The sequence below is a fragment of the Pan troglodytes genome, chromosome 11, assembly GCF_028858775.2.
Source record: "Pan troglodytes isolate AG18354 chromosome 11, NHGRI_mPanTro3-v2.0_pri, whole genome shotgun sequence".
Lineage (NCBI taxonomy): Eukaryota > Metazoa > Chordata > Mammalia > Primates > Hominidae > Pan > Pan troglodytes.
The window spans coordinates 29,971,511-29,987,382 of NC_072409.2; the positions used below are offsets into that span (position 1 = coordinate 29,971,511).

The 15,872-nt window shown below is 40.8% G+C and overlaps 1 long non-coding RNA gene across 1 annotated transcript in view; it reads left to right on the top strand.

The window, feature by feature from the left end:
* LOC107976875 (uncharacterized) overlaps positions 1–15,872 on the top strand; it is a 529,010-nt gene that overhangs the window by 357,648 nt on the left and 155,490 nt on the right. The gene's annotated exons all lie outside the window — the stretch shown is intronic.

Genomic DNA, 15,872 nt, shown 5'->3' on the forward strand with positions numbered 1-15,872 from the left:
TGTTTACCGCCTTTTCCATGAGTATTCTTCCACTCTTTCTAGGCCCAGTTCTTCCAGCTCTGCGCCCACACCTACCATCTATCTGTCTCCTGGCACTGTTACTTCTCACCTCAGAGCACAGGGTCTGTGCTCACCACCTTCCTCATTTTCCTGAAGTACCTGTGAGTCCCTTGAAGGCAGAGAACAAGCCCTGATTCACCCGATTTCTCCTTCATTCACAGAACAGGGCCCAGTGCGTAGAAATCACTTTATTTGCTGACTGAAAATTGAGACAGATGTTAGGGTCACACCCTGATTGCATGATATTAGGGATGCCGTAGAGCCCTGTGTGGTCCTAGCCAGCCCCCAAGGACATCTGTAATGGAAGCAGAAGCCAGGAAGGGGAAGATACAAAGCACAGGTGTTCCTTCCAGAGACTCAGAGACTGTATCCAGGCAATATTGACTGAATATCGGGTGCTGGGCTGAGGAGGAGAGACAGAAAAGCTTCTTTGGAGTTTACTGTCTAGGGGAATGTATACATGTAGGAATGACAAATAATACAATTTAGTAAAAATGAACAAGAGAGTTAGTTACATTATGTGTATAAAGGAAAATAATTTAGTTTTATTTTTTATTTTAAAAAGCAAATGGTGCTCAATCCCTCCAAGACCTTGTAATTCAGGAGAGATTTGACTGTATCTGCTGCAAAGTGGTCATTACTGTATTTTTGCATGTGTGATGCTTGGTCATTACACTCCACATCTCTAGATTGTTTTAGTTACATGAGCCTGTATTACCTAGCTAATTAAGCAAAGCTTTAATAATAAAAAAGGCAACAATTAGTCAATAGCATAAAATATCTAGAAGATAGCATGGGAAGTAAGCTTATTATTAAGGTTGATATGTTTATGCTCATCCATTAGTCACTTGAAAACATTTGGCAGTGTTTATTGGAGAGCAGAGGGGCATGTGATGATAAGATCCAAGTATATTCTGAATCATTAGTTTCTTCTTATTTCAGACAAAGAAGTAGACTTTAAACTAGAATGAACCTGTATCTCAGAGAGAATAATTGAATAAATAATGTACATGCCATTTCAATGTCTCTGTGCAATATTTAACATTTGGCCCTTTCTAGTTTATAAAGATGTTATAAAAACAATGTCATAACACGTTACTGAAGCTACAATTTTTGTACAAGGTGTATTCTCCACTGTACTTTCAACTATATGTTAAATAGAGTGTTATTAAAATAGAATTTATGACAGTATGCAAATTTACTAGACATTAAATATATGTAGTTAAAAATTAGAAATAAACAAGATTCTGCTTTAGGTCTTAAAGTCAACATATCCAAAAGATTATATATTTTCCCAGTAGTCAGTTAGTGAGCTATTTCTGCATCTACCAATTATTTGTATAATATCTCGGACTATAAAATGCAAAATAGTATGGAGTTGTAAACAATAAGAACAAAACAGCTTAACAGTGGCCACTTGAGGAAGTCTCTGTCACTGAAACATTCATTTTTTAGGTATCAATTTGTTTCGAAGGAGCTATTTTAGCCTTCAAAATATATTGATGACAAGTCTGAATTTTTCAGAAATGTGTAGTGAATTCCAAACTATTTTAGCTACGATCTATGGAGTAGAACTTTGAACACAGGCCTTCCATTCTTCTGGATATTAAAGCAGATTAAGCCATTTTTTCAAGTAGAATCCTGGCCTAATCTCAGGTGTGTTGCTCCCAGAAAGGTGGGTGGCAGGAGAGATGTGGGGACAAATGACCAAATAGCAACTGGCCTTTGGCCATGACTCCTGGAAGGGAACCCAGAGCCCACTAGAGCAGTGTTTCTTAAACTGCGGCTTGGGACGTATCATAAAGTTAGTTTAGTGCACTATCATAGGCAGAAATGTAATGTGAGTCACATATGTAATTTAGAATTTTTTGGTAGCCACATTAATAAAAACAGTTGAAGTTAATTTTAATAATATATTTTATTTAATCTAATATACACAAAATATTATCACTGCAGCATGTAATTAATATAAAATTGTTAATGAGATGTTGCACATTCACTTTGTTGAATTAAATTCGAGAAATCTGGTGTGTATTTTCCACTTTCGGCAAACCTCAATTCAGACTAGCCACATTTCAGTGTTCGCTAGCCATGTGGCTGTGGGTCTATAGCAGACAGCACAAGTTCAGTGCTTGTAAGATTACACATTGAAATCGAATAGAATGGAAAATTTCAGACAGCATTGCTCATAGTAAATAATTTTTTCTAGGGACTTAAAATGTGCTTTTGAGCAGGGAGTCATGGTAGAAAAAAAAAAAATTGAAAGCCGATGTAGTACAGCACATTGATTCCTTCCAGCACACGTGTCTATGGAGCTGTACTGAAGACGACTGTAATCTTGGCAACATGAAAGAGCTCCCAGGTACACTTCTCTGGCCGTGCATTGACCATTAGGCTCACTACTTCTTGATATCTATTCAAGGCTTAGCTAGTCATCACATAAGACATTAGAGGATTGCTTGAAGGACATATAGCTCACCAATCTGCACATATGCTAAAACCTCCCTGGACCTAGCCAGATAAACAGAGATAGGGCCCTCAACATTAATCAGCTTATTCTTTCTATAATTTGACTTTGCTATGACACCATCATAATAGGGTTCAAAGTGGTTACAAGAAACAGCATTGTCAGCATGTATATGGACATTCTAATGTATTAATGGGAGGAATGTGTGTTGGTACAACACTTCTGGTGGGCAATTCAGTTACGTGTATCAAAAAATTTCAAAACTTCTGTGTCCTTTGGTCCAGCACTTCCAGGAGTTTATTCTTTCATGTCCAGGAATAAATGGAAGTAATACAGATGGTCCCCAACTTAATGATGGTTCTGCTTAAGAGCCTTGGACTTGACTATGGTGCAGAAGCAATATGCATTTGGTAGTAACCATACTTTCAGTACGTACACCATCATTCTGTTTTTCACTTTCAGTATAGTATTCAAGAAGTTACATAAGCTATTCAACACTTTCTAATAAAATAAGCTTTGTGTTAGATAATTTTGCCCAGCTGTAGGCTAATGTAAGTGTTCTGAGCATGTTTAAAATAGGCCAGGCTAAGTTATGATGTTCAGTAGGTTAGTTGGATTAAATGCATTATCAACTTAGGATATTTTCAACTTATGATGGGTTTATGAGGACATAACCCCATTGCCTAAGTCAAGGAATTCTTATATATGTGTGCATAAAAATTCAGCTACACTAAATGCAATGTGATATGTTTATTTGGATCCTGGAACGGAACAGGGACATTGGTAGGAAAGCTAATGAAATCTGAATAAAGTCTGGAGTATAGTTAATGTTAACATACCAATGTTGGTTTTTCAGTTATGACAAATGTACCATGGTAATATAAGATGTTAACATTAGGGGAACTTTATATTATGGGAACTCTATACTGGCTGCAACTTTTCTGCAAACCTAAAATACTTCTAAAATAAAATGTTTATTAAAAATATTCATCCATAAGGATCTGCAGTGCAGTGTGCCGTAAGAGCAAAAAGTTGGAAACAATGTAAATATCCAACCACTGACGCTTGCTTAAATAATTTTAATTTTATTCATAGAACAGAATAGCAGATAGTCATCCAAATGATGTTTTAGAATTCTATTTGTTGACAAAGATGTTCATAATATGTGAAGTGAAAAAGCAATTTTGAAAATATTATTATTTTATTAAAATGTGTACATAAAGAGAATTGACAGAATGTTCTGAGTCATTGGGATTAAAGGAGATTAAATCTGTGTGTGGATGTGTGTACATATGTTTACTAGTTTTTAAATACAGGGCTTATGTTGGTTTTGTAATAAGAATTTTTAAAGTTTGTTTTTTTTTTAATTTGCAAAAGTGAAATGGGTGAGTCAGACTGTTCTGACACAGGGCTGACAGTGATGAGTGTACTCTCACCACAAACTTGAAAATAAGGGACATCAGATTGCACTCTGGGAATTAGGCTCAGAAATCAACATAGAAAGTATTAGTTTTGAGTGGGGCAAAATCTCTTTAAAGAATCAGAATGACTCACGGGCCAGAATTAGTCCTGGCTACAGCCAAACTTGACATTCAGAAATGTAGTTCAGAATGTGTCTGTCAGAACAGAGTTGGTACGGAACAAACTCAGCTAAAGGAGGGTCACAGACGGTGCCAGTGTCATCTCAGCAGCCCTATGATGACACATCTGGTCAGACTGGCCTCAGTTTCTCTCTCTCTCTGATAAGTCTGTCCTGCAATGAGACAGAAGTGTCATCTGTTATCTTGCCTCTGACCACTAAACATTTTGATCATCCAGTTAATTCTCTGCCACTAATCAGGGTGAGGCCCACGAAAGAGCCTCTGGTTACTTGACTCTCCCTGTAGGCTGCCCACAGCTGGTCAGGCTGACACGAGCACCCATCCCCTTGACAATGAGTTTCCTCATTGCAAACGAGCACGTTTGGCAGCTAATTTGATGAATGTCTCTGTGCGCATTACTAGTGTGAGTCAGTGCTCTGGGCCCAGTCACATCTGTAGCTCTGACAGGAGGAATTTATGAGCCTGTGAGGGGAAGGGCCAGAACATGGACCCTGTGAATTGCCCATAATAACGGTTCCCTTTGGGTCTTGTCAGGCACCCCCTTGGCCTCTTCTCAAAGATCCAAGCAGCATTTCCCCTGGGATGTAGTGGCTCACTCATTTCGTTTATAATGCTTCTCCCAGCCCAACCATCTGGCATTGGGAAAACCTGCCTAGGCCCCTTGGGTTAGGGCAGCAGAGTCCAGTGAGATGAGTGAGTCCTACAGGAACCTGGTAAAAGAACTCAGATCAACATGGGAAACCAACAAACTTCCACCGAGGGTTGAATAGTTCCCAGACATCAAGCTTGGTGGAGATCCTTCATGTTCACTGTTCATGATGGCTCTCATGTGGCAAGAAAAGCATTAGACATGGAGTCATCAGATTTTGCTTCTATGGCTTTGGCCTAATTATCTGGGTGACTCTGCACCAGTCAATGTTTTGACGTCTTGACCATAAAATCAAGGATAGCAATACCTACCACACAGCATTGTTATAAGTTTAGTTGCTATGATGGATAATACAGCACAATAGAAACTAGAAAGAAATGTACAAATAAAAAGTACAGTCGTGCCACATAATGATGTTTGGTCAACTGTAGACTGCGTATGTGACAGTGGTCTCACAAGATTATGATGGAGCTGAAAAATTCCTGTCATCGAGTGACATTATAGCCATCATAATTACTCACATGTTTATGGTGCTTCTGAGGTAAGCAGCGACATGCTGTACAGGTTTGTATCCCAGGAATAATAGGCTATGACATATAGCCTAGGTGTGTAGTAGCTTATACCATCTAGATTTGTGTTAAGTGCACTTTATGATGTTTGCACAACCATGAAATCACTTAACGACAATTTCTCAGAACATATCCCTGCTGTTAAGCAACGTGTGACTGACTGTATTGTTATTTCTCTTTTCATGAGTCATAATTCAAATGTGTGTGTGTGAGCAATTTTTTGAAATGCAAACAAATTGGAAAGTTTTATGTCCTGGAAAGTGGAGAGCTGATTTAGTTTCTGATCAGGTATGGAAATACATCAATTACTAAAGAGATAGCAAGCAATTCCTTAGTGTGCATAAAACTTCATAATTGAATATTTAACTTATATTAAGTATCCAGTAACTGGGTTTTGTTCTGAATGCTAGCATTGCATCCAGATTCGATTCTACATAGTGTTTTTAAGATGCAGTTTCACAAAAGAGATTCTTTTGCTGCCATAATTCCAAAGCCCTGGTTGAGGCCTCTCCAATCTAGGAGCCCCTGTAATTCTTATGATTTTGTCTGCACTTAGAGACGTGTTGATTCTCTTGTCGGGCCCATGTCCTACATCTTGTATATTATGTTCACTTATGATTGTTCCACGGCCACACAGGGTTCAGCAGGATAAAGACCCTGGAATTGTAGTCAAAAGACCCTCAATGTGTGCATATCTCAGATTCCTATCTATAAAATGAGATAAATGATTTACTTTGCATGATATGGTTTAAATGGAACACTGAATTGTTACTGGATTCTTACTTTGTTCCATAAAACTGTAACACTCATCATTTTATTCTTATTTCAAAGACTGAGACATTGTGTAGGGCAGGTAGACCTCCTCACCTAGACCATGTGATGCTAGGCCACCATCCTGGTGAGGCTTTGGGGCTTGGACTTGTCCATCAACAGAACGTTTCCTGCTGGTTGAAGCAACTGCTTCTATTCTGGAAGAGCTCTGGTTCTGATATTCTTTCTATAAATAAGAATGACTAACACTGATGGAGCAGTTACTCTGGGCTAGTCATTGTTCTAAGAACTTTATATAAATTAGTTCACTTAATCCCCACAACAGCCCTATAAAACAGGTACTCATTTTCCCCCGCCAACCTTTTTTGAGAGAAAAGGAAATAGAAACAGACAGTTGGTCACTTGCTCACCCGAGAATTAAGTGGAGAATCTGGGATTTGAACACAGACCTCCACTGTACTATATGGCCCTGTATGAAAAAGAGTATTTGTCCCTGTCATTGGACAGATGAGCACAGAAGAATGCTAAACACTGGTCTTTCATTAGTAGACCCTGTATTTAACACACACTCAGTTTTACTCTACTGCACAAGCCCAAATGGCTTCCTTGTGGATCCTGGTTTTTCCAGATACCATATGAAGGGGTTTGATAAAGTAGTTTCTAAAAGACTTTCATAGCAATATTCAATAATTTCATGGCTCAGAAATTTACACCAAGCTAAAATGCCTGGTCTACTTCCTGTGACAAATATATGGTAATTTATCCATGATTTTATCTTTCCAAAGGTTGTTGAAAGCATTTTTTCTACTGAGAAAATCCTTTTCTAATTTTGCCAATTTTTCCAGAGGATGGGGATATTTTAAAGAAAATTGGTTCTGGTGATCTGGTCAAATTTGTTTCAGATCTGGTCTGCTTATTAGCCCATAGGACACTTGTAATTGAATTAGTCTTTTAAAGCCCAGATCTTATCTAGCCCACAGGACACTTGCAATTAAACTGGTCTTTTAAAGCCCAGGTCTGACAGTTCCTTCTGGTGATGAAAAATCAGGACTCTCCAGTGTTTACTGAATGAGGTCAAATTTGTTAGCTGGGTATTCAAGGCCTTCAATTGCTATTTCCAGTCCTTTTCTCTATTGTGCGTCTTTATCCACCATTTGGCTTCTTATCTGGTTCACACTTCTCCCTCTACTTGGAATTCCCTTAATCCCTTTCTCCTGTTGAAATCCTATGTGTCTTTTAAGGTCAGCATGGATAATACCTGTTGTCTGAAACCTTCTATTCTTTCTTCAGTTAGATGATCTCTCAGGCCTACACTCCTGCAGCATTTAAACCATGCTTCTCTTTCACCACATTTACTTCAACTTAATTGCTATAGTAATTTTCTTCGTATAGGAAAAATTACTTTATCCATGTACAGAGCTTTGTTTTTGATGAATATGAAGCTCAGTAAAAATGTATCTAGATATCTGCTTTAATGATCTTAAATTCATTTTCAGTGAAATAATCATAAGAAAAGGGATAACTGAAAAAAAAAGTTCATTTCAAGGGGACACTGCTGTTAAAACTATTTTAGCAAAGATAAAATAGGGTTCATTTTAGAAACTCTACTTCAAGAATAAAGTTTAGGGCTTTTTAAAAAAAAAAACAAAAACCAGGTTACTACGTTTCTAGAATCTAGAAGGACAATGAATATGTCAAAGACATGCCTTTGTTGAGAGCTGCTTTGTTTTCTATAGGTGGCATGTATACGTGTGGACATGCCAGTGTTAATTTTCCCACAGCAGGGTGGTGTGGAAATAGGATAGTTTTAGAGGCTGGAATAGGTAAATTCTGGCTCCGTCTCGGAAATTTTATCCCTAAGTGTCTTGTTAGTTAAACTGAATGGAAAGAAAATTGCCCTGTTTGTGACTGCTCATAAACTTTTAATATACTCTTCTTATATATCTGAGATATTTTACACTGCAAATTCTACTCCATCTTCTCTGGAAAGAGTCTGAGATCTAGTTTGGTAGTGGTTTGGGTGTTGCTCCTGGCCATGTAGACTCCAGACTGAATTCTCGGCTCTCTTCAGAGTTTCTGTGTTCTACTTCAACAGATCTCTTTTCTGCTTAAATTAGATGGAGGGATTCACTTGGTTGCACTTAGGATTTCTGACTAAGAGGGTCATAATTCTATGTGACAGGATATTAAACATGGTTCTCCCACTTTCCTTGGAATTTCAGCAAAAATCCCAGAGGAGGAGAAAAGCACAATTGGTTCACATCCCAAAGCAAGGTACTGGGCCACCTCTGCCAGACCTACTGAGAGACTGCAGGTCTGGTTCTGCCGGCATTAATCAAATACCCGCTTCTAAGCTACGTCAGAGCTGGAGGCTGAACCCCCAGGAGAGTGACATATTCTGTGGAGAAAGCTGTCTTCATTCCCTGGTGCTTTTGTTCTCCTCTCAATCTGAGTGAGAGAGCCTGCAGAAGAAACATCATGTGATGCTTGATGTCTTGTGTCTCCTGTAACTTAGGGGATAGAGCAGTGAGTACTTAACTCATTCCTTGTCTGGGACTCCGAAGGCCGTGATTCATTGAGGCTCTTTCGTTTCCTCCACTGGAGACTACTGCTAGATTAAAACACACATGCATATATTTAATTGACGTAACTAATTTATAATCTCTATTTGTAAATCCTCTGTAATATTGTAGCTAGAATCTAAAATGAATGAACTCCAAATCTTGCTGTAAGGATGTTGCTATCTGGAGCAGAAAGAATAGTTGGCTAACTCTCCCTCCTTCCCCCCTGCTATCCCTCTTTCTTGACTCCCTTTTCCCCAACACAGGATTACTTTGGGAATTCTGATCAAATCAGGCAAGTGTCTATCTGAGTGTGCTCTAACTTCCAAAAGCCCCTAGCTCAGTGCCTAGCAGATGGCAGATGCGTCTTTCCTAGAAAACACCCATTGTGTTCAATCTCAGTTTTTGTATCAGTAGCTGACAGCATTTTAGCAGTCTAAGATGATGATTAATGCTTGTGACTATCTGGCATTCAGTAATGTTATCCCCCGTTCTCACTGAGGCTGGCGAGGACAGGGATATTGCATTTGTCTTACAAATTTGCTGGGGCAGAGCCAGAGTAAACATCCACTGGAGGTTCCGTTTAAGGCCAACTCATTAGAATTTTAACCAATTTGCAAGAATAATCTCAATTAGCAGAGCTCATTAGACTTTAATTGGACTTTAAGCTCTTCCTTTAACCCGGTAGCCTTGGTGGGGCTCCTGAGGATGCGTTGCTGGGGGTGGATGTCTACATGGATATATACGTGTGGGCATGCCAAAGAGTTAATTTTCCCACAGCAGGGTGGAGTAATCCAAAGAAAACAAACAAGGAATCAGACTGGCTTGACAAAGGCACTACATGATTGTAAAAGGCAACAGGACCCAGGTTTTGCAAAAAAGCAAACCAAACCAAAACAAAAAACATGCAGACACGCGGACAGCTTTTTAAAAATTTCTCCCTTATCACAGCCAAAAGATGCTGCTGATGACTATCTGTGCTCAAGACTGGTCAACACAAATGTCTTTGGAGAACAGCCACCACTCCCTCCTTCCAGGCCGGCCTTAGGTAACCTGAGGATGACTCGGTGTTAAGCCAACAATCTGTCCTGGCCCTGGTCCTAGCAAGTACCTATCGTGTGCCTGCAGCAGTGTCTGGGCACCTCTTCTCTCGATTTGTAAAGTGTCCAACCTGTGTTCTTCCAGTTAACCCTTTCTTGATGTTGTGCTCCCCTCCCCCTTATCATCCTTGATACTATAAAATCTTTAAGATATGTTGCTTTTGATTGTGAACTAGGTCACCTCAAGACTCAAGACATCCCCTCTCTTTTCTTGTGTTTGATTCCCAGGAGTTCATAGACTTTGAAGAGGACCCGGGGGTCCCATCCAGCAGAACTCTGCATTTGATATAGCATGGACAGGTGCCCATTGCATCCACTTCCAGGAACAGGTCCCTGTCCTGTCTTCCTGTGTAGCCCACTCACCCACCCACATCTCTTGATTTCCCGAGCTACACTGAATATGCTGAATCCAGCTTCCTCCTGACAGCCTTTCAAAGCCGCCCAGGACTTCCTTGAGATTGCTCTTCTTCAGATGAAGAGCTTCTTCCATGGGGGCTGCCATTTTGAGATCTTCCTCCATCCTGACCTACAACACTTCTCCATGTTCTTATCCTTTACCACTTACGATGAAGGACTTAAAGCAGAGAACATCCTACCTACAGCTCCGCATTCTTAATGCTCACATAGAACAGAATTTCACCTTCCATGCCCTGGCCTTTATACCTTTGTTGATATAGCCAGCTGTGGTACCTTTAACTTTATTTTCCAGGCCTGTGAGACCTTTGCCCTGTGACAAGCATCACGTCAACCGGCCCCTCTCAACCTGGTCTTTTTCAGCTCGGCTGATTCCATCAGGGCTGTGACCCACGTAATGGCAGGGCTTTGTATTGACCGCATCTCACTTTGTCTTGTTGAATGTGGATGGTCTTTATTAGTAACCCACTCAGGAATCCAGAAATAGGAACTGTCCAGAGCTGTTCTCTGGGGCCCGGGGTATTCTCTGTTGCACATAGGGACATGCTGACTTTTATTTAGAAAATTCAATGTGTGATTTATTCCCAAATCTCCAACCTACTGAATTTTGTATGCTGACCCTTTTTTTTTCTGCTCACATGGCCGTTTCTTGGAAGTAAAGAGAACTTTGAAGAGGGTAAAAAAAAAAAAATTAAAAGAGATGATGTTCTTCAATTGTTTTTCATTTTTTTCCCCAGAGATTGCATAGTTTTCTCTCATAAATCCAATCAGTCTTTCAAACTTAAATATAGCATTTATTTCTTTGTTACTTAGAATTTATGGAGGCTGAGAATGGGAATGAGGAGAAAGGAGAAGTCAGCAGGTAACAGAGGAAAGGGCATTAGATCCAGAGCCAGGAGGCTGCATGGGTGTGTGACCCTGCAGTTGCCCTGAGCCTGTGCTCAGAGGGCTCTGTGTTTGACTGAATGCTGTGTTTTTGCCGTCTTGAAATTCTTGACTTTTTAAGAAAGGGGTCTCGCGTTTTAATTTTGCACAGGGCCTCAGCTGATCCATCCTGATTAGAAGCCCAAACTCTCTCTCCTCCTCTCCCTCTTCCAATCTTGGCACGTTATTCACCTCATATCCACTAAGTAAAATGAAGGTGTTTCCACATCTGGCGATCTGTGAATCTAAAGCAGAAGAGGTAGAAAAATGGGACAGTGGGCTGTGTCACGAATAGTGAATGGAACTGGGGCTTTACACAAGGTCTTTGACTTTACCTGATTCAATTCTTCTTCTTCTTCTTCTTCTTATTTCCTTTTTTGAGACAGGGTCTTGCTCTGTCACCCAGACTGGGGTGCAATGGTGCAGTCACAGCTCACTGAAGTCACCATTTCTGGGTTCAAGCCATCCTCCTGCCTTAGCCTCAGGAGTATCTGGTACTCCAGTCATGTGCCATCATATCTGGCTAATTTTTTTTTTAATTTTTAATAAATACAGGGCCACACTATGTTGCCCAGGCTGGTCTTGAACTCCTGGCCTCAAGCAATCCTCCTGCCTTAGCCTGCTGAAGTGCTGGGATTATGGGTGTGAGTTACTGGGCCAGGCCTCAAAACTCAGTTCTCAAAGGGGAAAATGGTCTCCTCAAGTCCCATAACACACTGGAGTAGAGTTGTCTGTGAGTGAGTCTCTCCCTCAGGGGCCCATAGGGAAAGTGATGGCCATAGGCAAGGAGTGGCCAATTATGGGCAGGGAGAGTGAGATCAGACTATTTCGTCCTTACTCAGGTGCCTGCCTTTCTCTTACTCTGTGAAACACATACAGATACTCTAACACACTAAAATAGCGTTGAACGGTTTTTGCGCAAAAGTTCCAGTGATAATTCCAAACCACTCAGAGTCCAGGGTGGAAAATTGGGCCCTGTGTTGTAGAGGAGCATGGAGACCTGCACCTGGGCCAACTGTGCATCCTTTGCGGACTCCCTCTGAGTGTGCTGTGTGGGTGCTCTTTCCATCCAATGTGAGCTCATCTGTTCATGTCATGTTGGAGCAGGCTCCTTAAACCTTGTGGGAGATGCTCCGTTGCTTTTCCAGTTTCTGGAATGTGTTCTGTATTCTTCACCACAGAGCTTCTGCCTTAAAAAACTCCTACCCCACCTTTTCAATATACTTCCCCAGGGAAGTCTTCTTTGATCACTAGTCTTATATAGGCATGCCTAGTGTTCACCTTCACTGTCATACCACTTGTAGCTCATTTATAATCATGTCGGTTTCTTTCGATGTCATTTTGGTTAATGTTTGTGTCCTTCACCAAAATGCAAATGACTAAAATTTACTGAGAGTTTACTATTTTTCAGGAGCTTTACATGTGTTATTTAGTGTTTATAATGACTCTAAAAGGTAGAGATTTATTATTATCCTTCCCATTTTCCAGATGAGGAAACTGAAGCATAGAGAGGTTAATCCATTTATTCAAGGTTATGTGGATTACAGATGGCAGAGTTGATAATCAGGTTAGATGGGCGATTTGGTTCCAGGGTTCATTCTACTCATGCCAATGCTATTTGCCATGATGGTAGGGGCTGTGGATATATTTGCTTACCATGGTATCCTCTATGCCTAACTCCTGGCTCATAATAGGCCCTCGATAAATACATGTTAACTCATGAGAGTGTACCAATTCGTTTGTCTTAATTTTAGAGTTTCTCTGCTCTTGTTGCAGGGAGAAAGGAGACAGATATGTGTACACAATAATGTTGGTGATTACAACTCTGCCTTCTAAGCATTTGGTACCTTTAGAGACAGGCCACAGAAACACCAGGAAAAGACAGCTGACAATAGGGCTGTGACTCTAGGACCTTGTGTTGCACCCTCACTGCTTGCCTTTTTGTCACTGTGGTACATTCCACCCATGCTTCACCTCGATGCCAATGGAAAACAGCTCTACAACACTTCCTATGGAACCCAGTCCAAGAATCATGGTAAAGGATGGTGGGGGTGAGAGCCAGTGGACATTTTCCATTTCAGATGTGGTTAAGGGCAGAGTTCCCTCTTGGTTTGTCCTAAACTTTGGCCCCAGGGTGACTAAGGAGGATGACTCACCAGTGTTCTTCCTATTTTCACTATTAAAATAATTCTAACCCAATCTAGTTTCCATTGCCGTGGAAGGCAAACCACAGCCGTGTTGAGTTTGTTAATACTTAAAGCAGAAATGGAAAGGGAGACGAGGATAAAGGCGTCCCCTGGGGAACATACACTTGCTTTATGGTCTACTCCGGAGGCCAAGGTTAAGGGAACTCTGATCTCACCCCATTTTATTTTTTTTCAGCTGTACAAGAAGTATCCTGGGCCAGACTCTGGGGCATCTGCTGTGGATACAGAGAGGAATAAGGCGAAATTACTTCCTCGAGTGTGTTGTATGGGGCATACATTTATATCTAGTGTGACACCATGTAGACTGTGCTGGGTTGATCTAGTTAACTGTGCTAAAATCCAGGACGGTCCTGAAAAGAAATGCCATTTGAGTTCTTCTAGGAGGATCTGGAAGTTTGGCAAGAAGAAATGGTGGAAGGGTATTCTAAATGAGGGAGTGGAATCAACAGAGGTTTGAAAGATTAAGGGGGGTTTGAGGCATAGAAAGCTATTGGTCTGGAATGGACAACACATCAGGTTTTGCAGGTCATGTTACTACATGAAGTGGAGAAAGCATAATGGGGTCATATAATGGAGGAGTTTTACACTTTAACCAATGGAGGGAAGTCAGTGGGGGAGGAGCTCTTCCATCCTCCTCTCTTCTATCTCCAATGACCTGCAGTTAAATTCATATCTCAGATAAGCAGGCTGAAGGCAGAGAAGTTGAGCGCCACAGTTCACAGGGCTCCTTCTTCAACAGGCCTGACAGGCTCTCCCTGCTTCCTGAGAATTTAATCCACAAATGTTCACTTCATATCATCCTTTCAACACCATTCCATCTTTCTATCAACTAATCTCTCTATCAACACCAAATTAAACCATAACCAAATTTTGCTGATGCAGGCAGGCAAGTGAGCTCCAATACTGGGGCTTAGCTGCAGAGGGTTCTTGGCTTGCCCAGCAAAGAACCAAAGGGCAAGCCAGTGGTGTTAGACAGCAGTCTCTTATTGAATTGGAGTTGCTCTCTGTGGATAATGGCTAACTCAAGGCCATGTGCCCAGAGTTAGCACTTGTGCTATTGGCTAGCTGGATTTATACTAATTTTTAATTACATGCAAATCAAGGAGTCGTTTATGCAGAACTCTCTAGAAGAGAAGTAGTAACTTTGAAGTCACTGTCATGGAAACAGGAGGTAACTTTCGGGTCATTGCCATGGCATTTGTAAACTGTCATGGCACTGGTGGGAATATATTATGCTAATGAGCAATGAGGGCAACTAACAATCTCTTTCAGCGCCACCTGCTGGTTCTGGCTGTTTTTTCCACTTCATCCTGTCTGGACTAGGAAAAAAAGTCCTGCTGGTCTCCTACCTCACTACTACTTTAAGGCACTCTGTTAGATGTTGAAAAGATGTATTGAACAGAGTAAGACAAACAGCCTTTGTGTGTCAAGATTACTCTATATTTGCAGTAGTTCCATGAGTTTGGTATAGATGATAAACTGAGGCTTCAGGAGGTTGAGTAGCTTGACCAAGCTACTCAAGGTCATTCGGGGAGTGAGTGAAGGAGCCTGGAGCCAAACTCCGGAAGTTCCTCCAAGCTCAAGTTCCTAATCTGTTATGTGAGGAGATGATAAATACACCATGGAATAGCTGAAGATTAGAAGAGAATGCATCAATGACGCCCCAGCACAGTGCCTCATAGCTAGTTACTGTTGTTATCCTTATTACTTTCCACAGAGTGAGTGCACGTTCTTACTGCCTTCCCACACTGTCTCCCTGCAAGATAACACAGTATATTTTGGTTTAGCCTCTCAGTATAAAAACTAAAGGCAGAAATAGAGAAGGGAGTGACATTAAAATGATGCTGGGAGAGTGATTACAAAGTAGATGACTATTCTGAAGTATATGCCAATCTGCCATTCTTTGGAACTCACTAAGCTCTCTCCTAGGATCAAGTCCAATTCTGTGAAAACTGACATCCGGGATTGTTGGACTTTGGTCCTGGTGGTGTGCCTGCAGATGACAGTGGCATGACCATGCTCTTTGCTTCTAAAGCAGTGACCACATCCAAAATGGCTTTGGAACTTGGAACACTTGGGTTTATATCCCAATTCCAACACTTGTGTGCCCTCTGATCACAGGCTGCTTACTGAACTTCTTTTAGTTTCAATTTCCTCCACTGTCAAGTGAGAATATGAATACCTAGTCACAGAGGTTGTTGTAAGGTTATATAAAAATAAAAATTATATTCAGGACTTTGCATTGTATCTGACTAACACAAAGCTCTCAATGTGTGGTAGATTTTTCTATAAGGAAGTTTTGCATCTTTTGTAGGAAGGCTGATGATAGTCATGACGGTCCATGTTGTATATATACTTTTATAAGTGCTTCTTTGGAAGAGAGAGCTGCTTATTCCAGCCTGGCTCTTTCTGTGACATTGCACAGAGAAATATGCTAGGAGCTGCAGGGAAGCCCAGGAAGGATTTGCTACCAGCCTGAATTTTATTCTAAACAAACCTGCTACGTGGAAGACTGTACTTACACAAAGATAAATCACAAAGCAGTTACT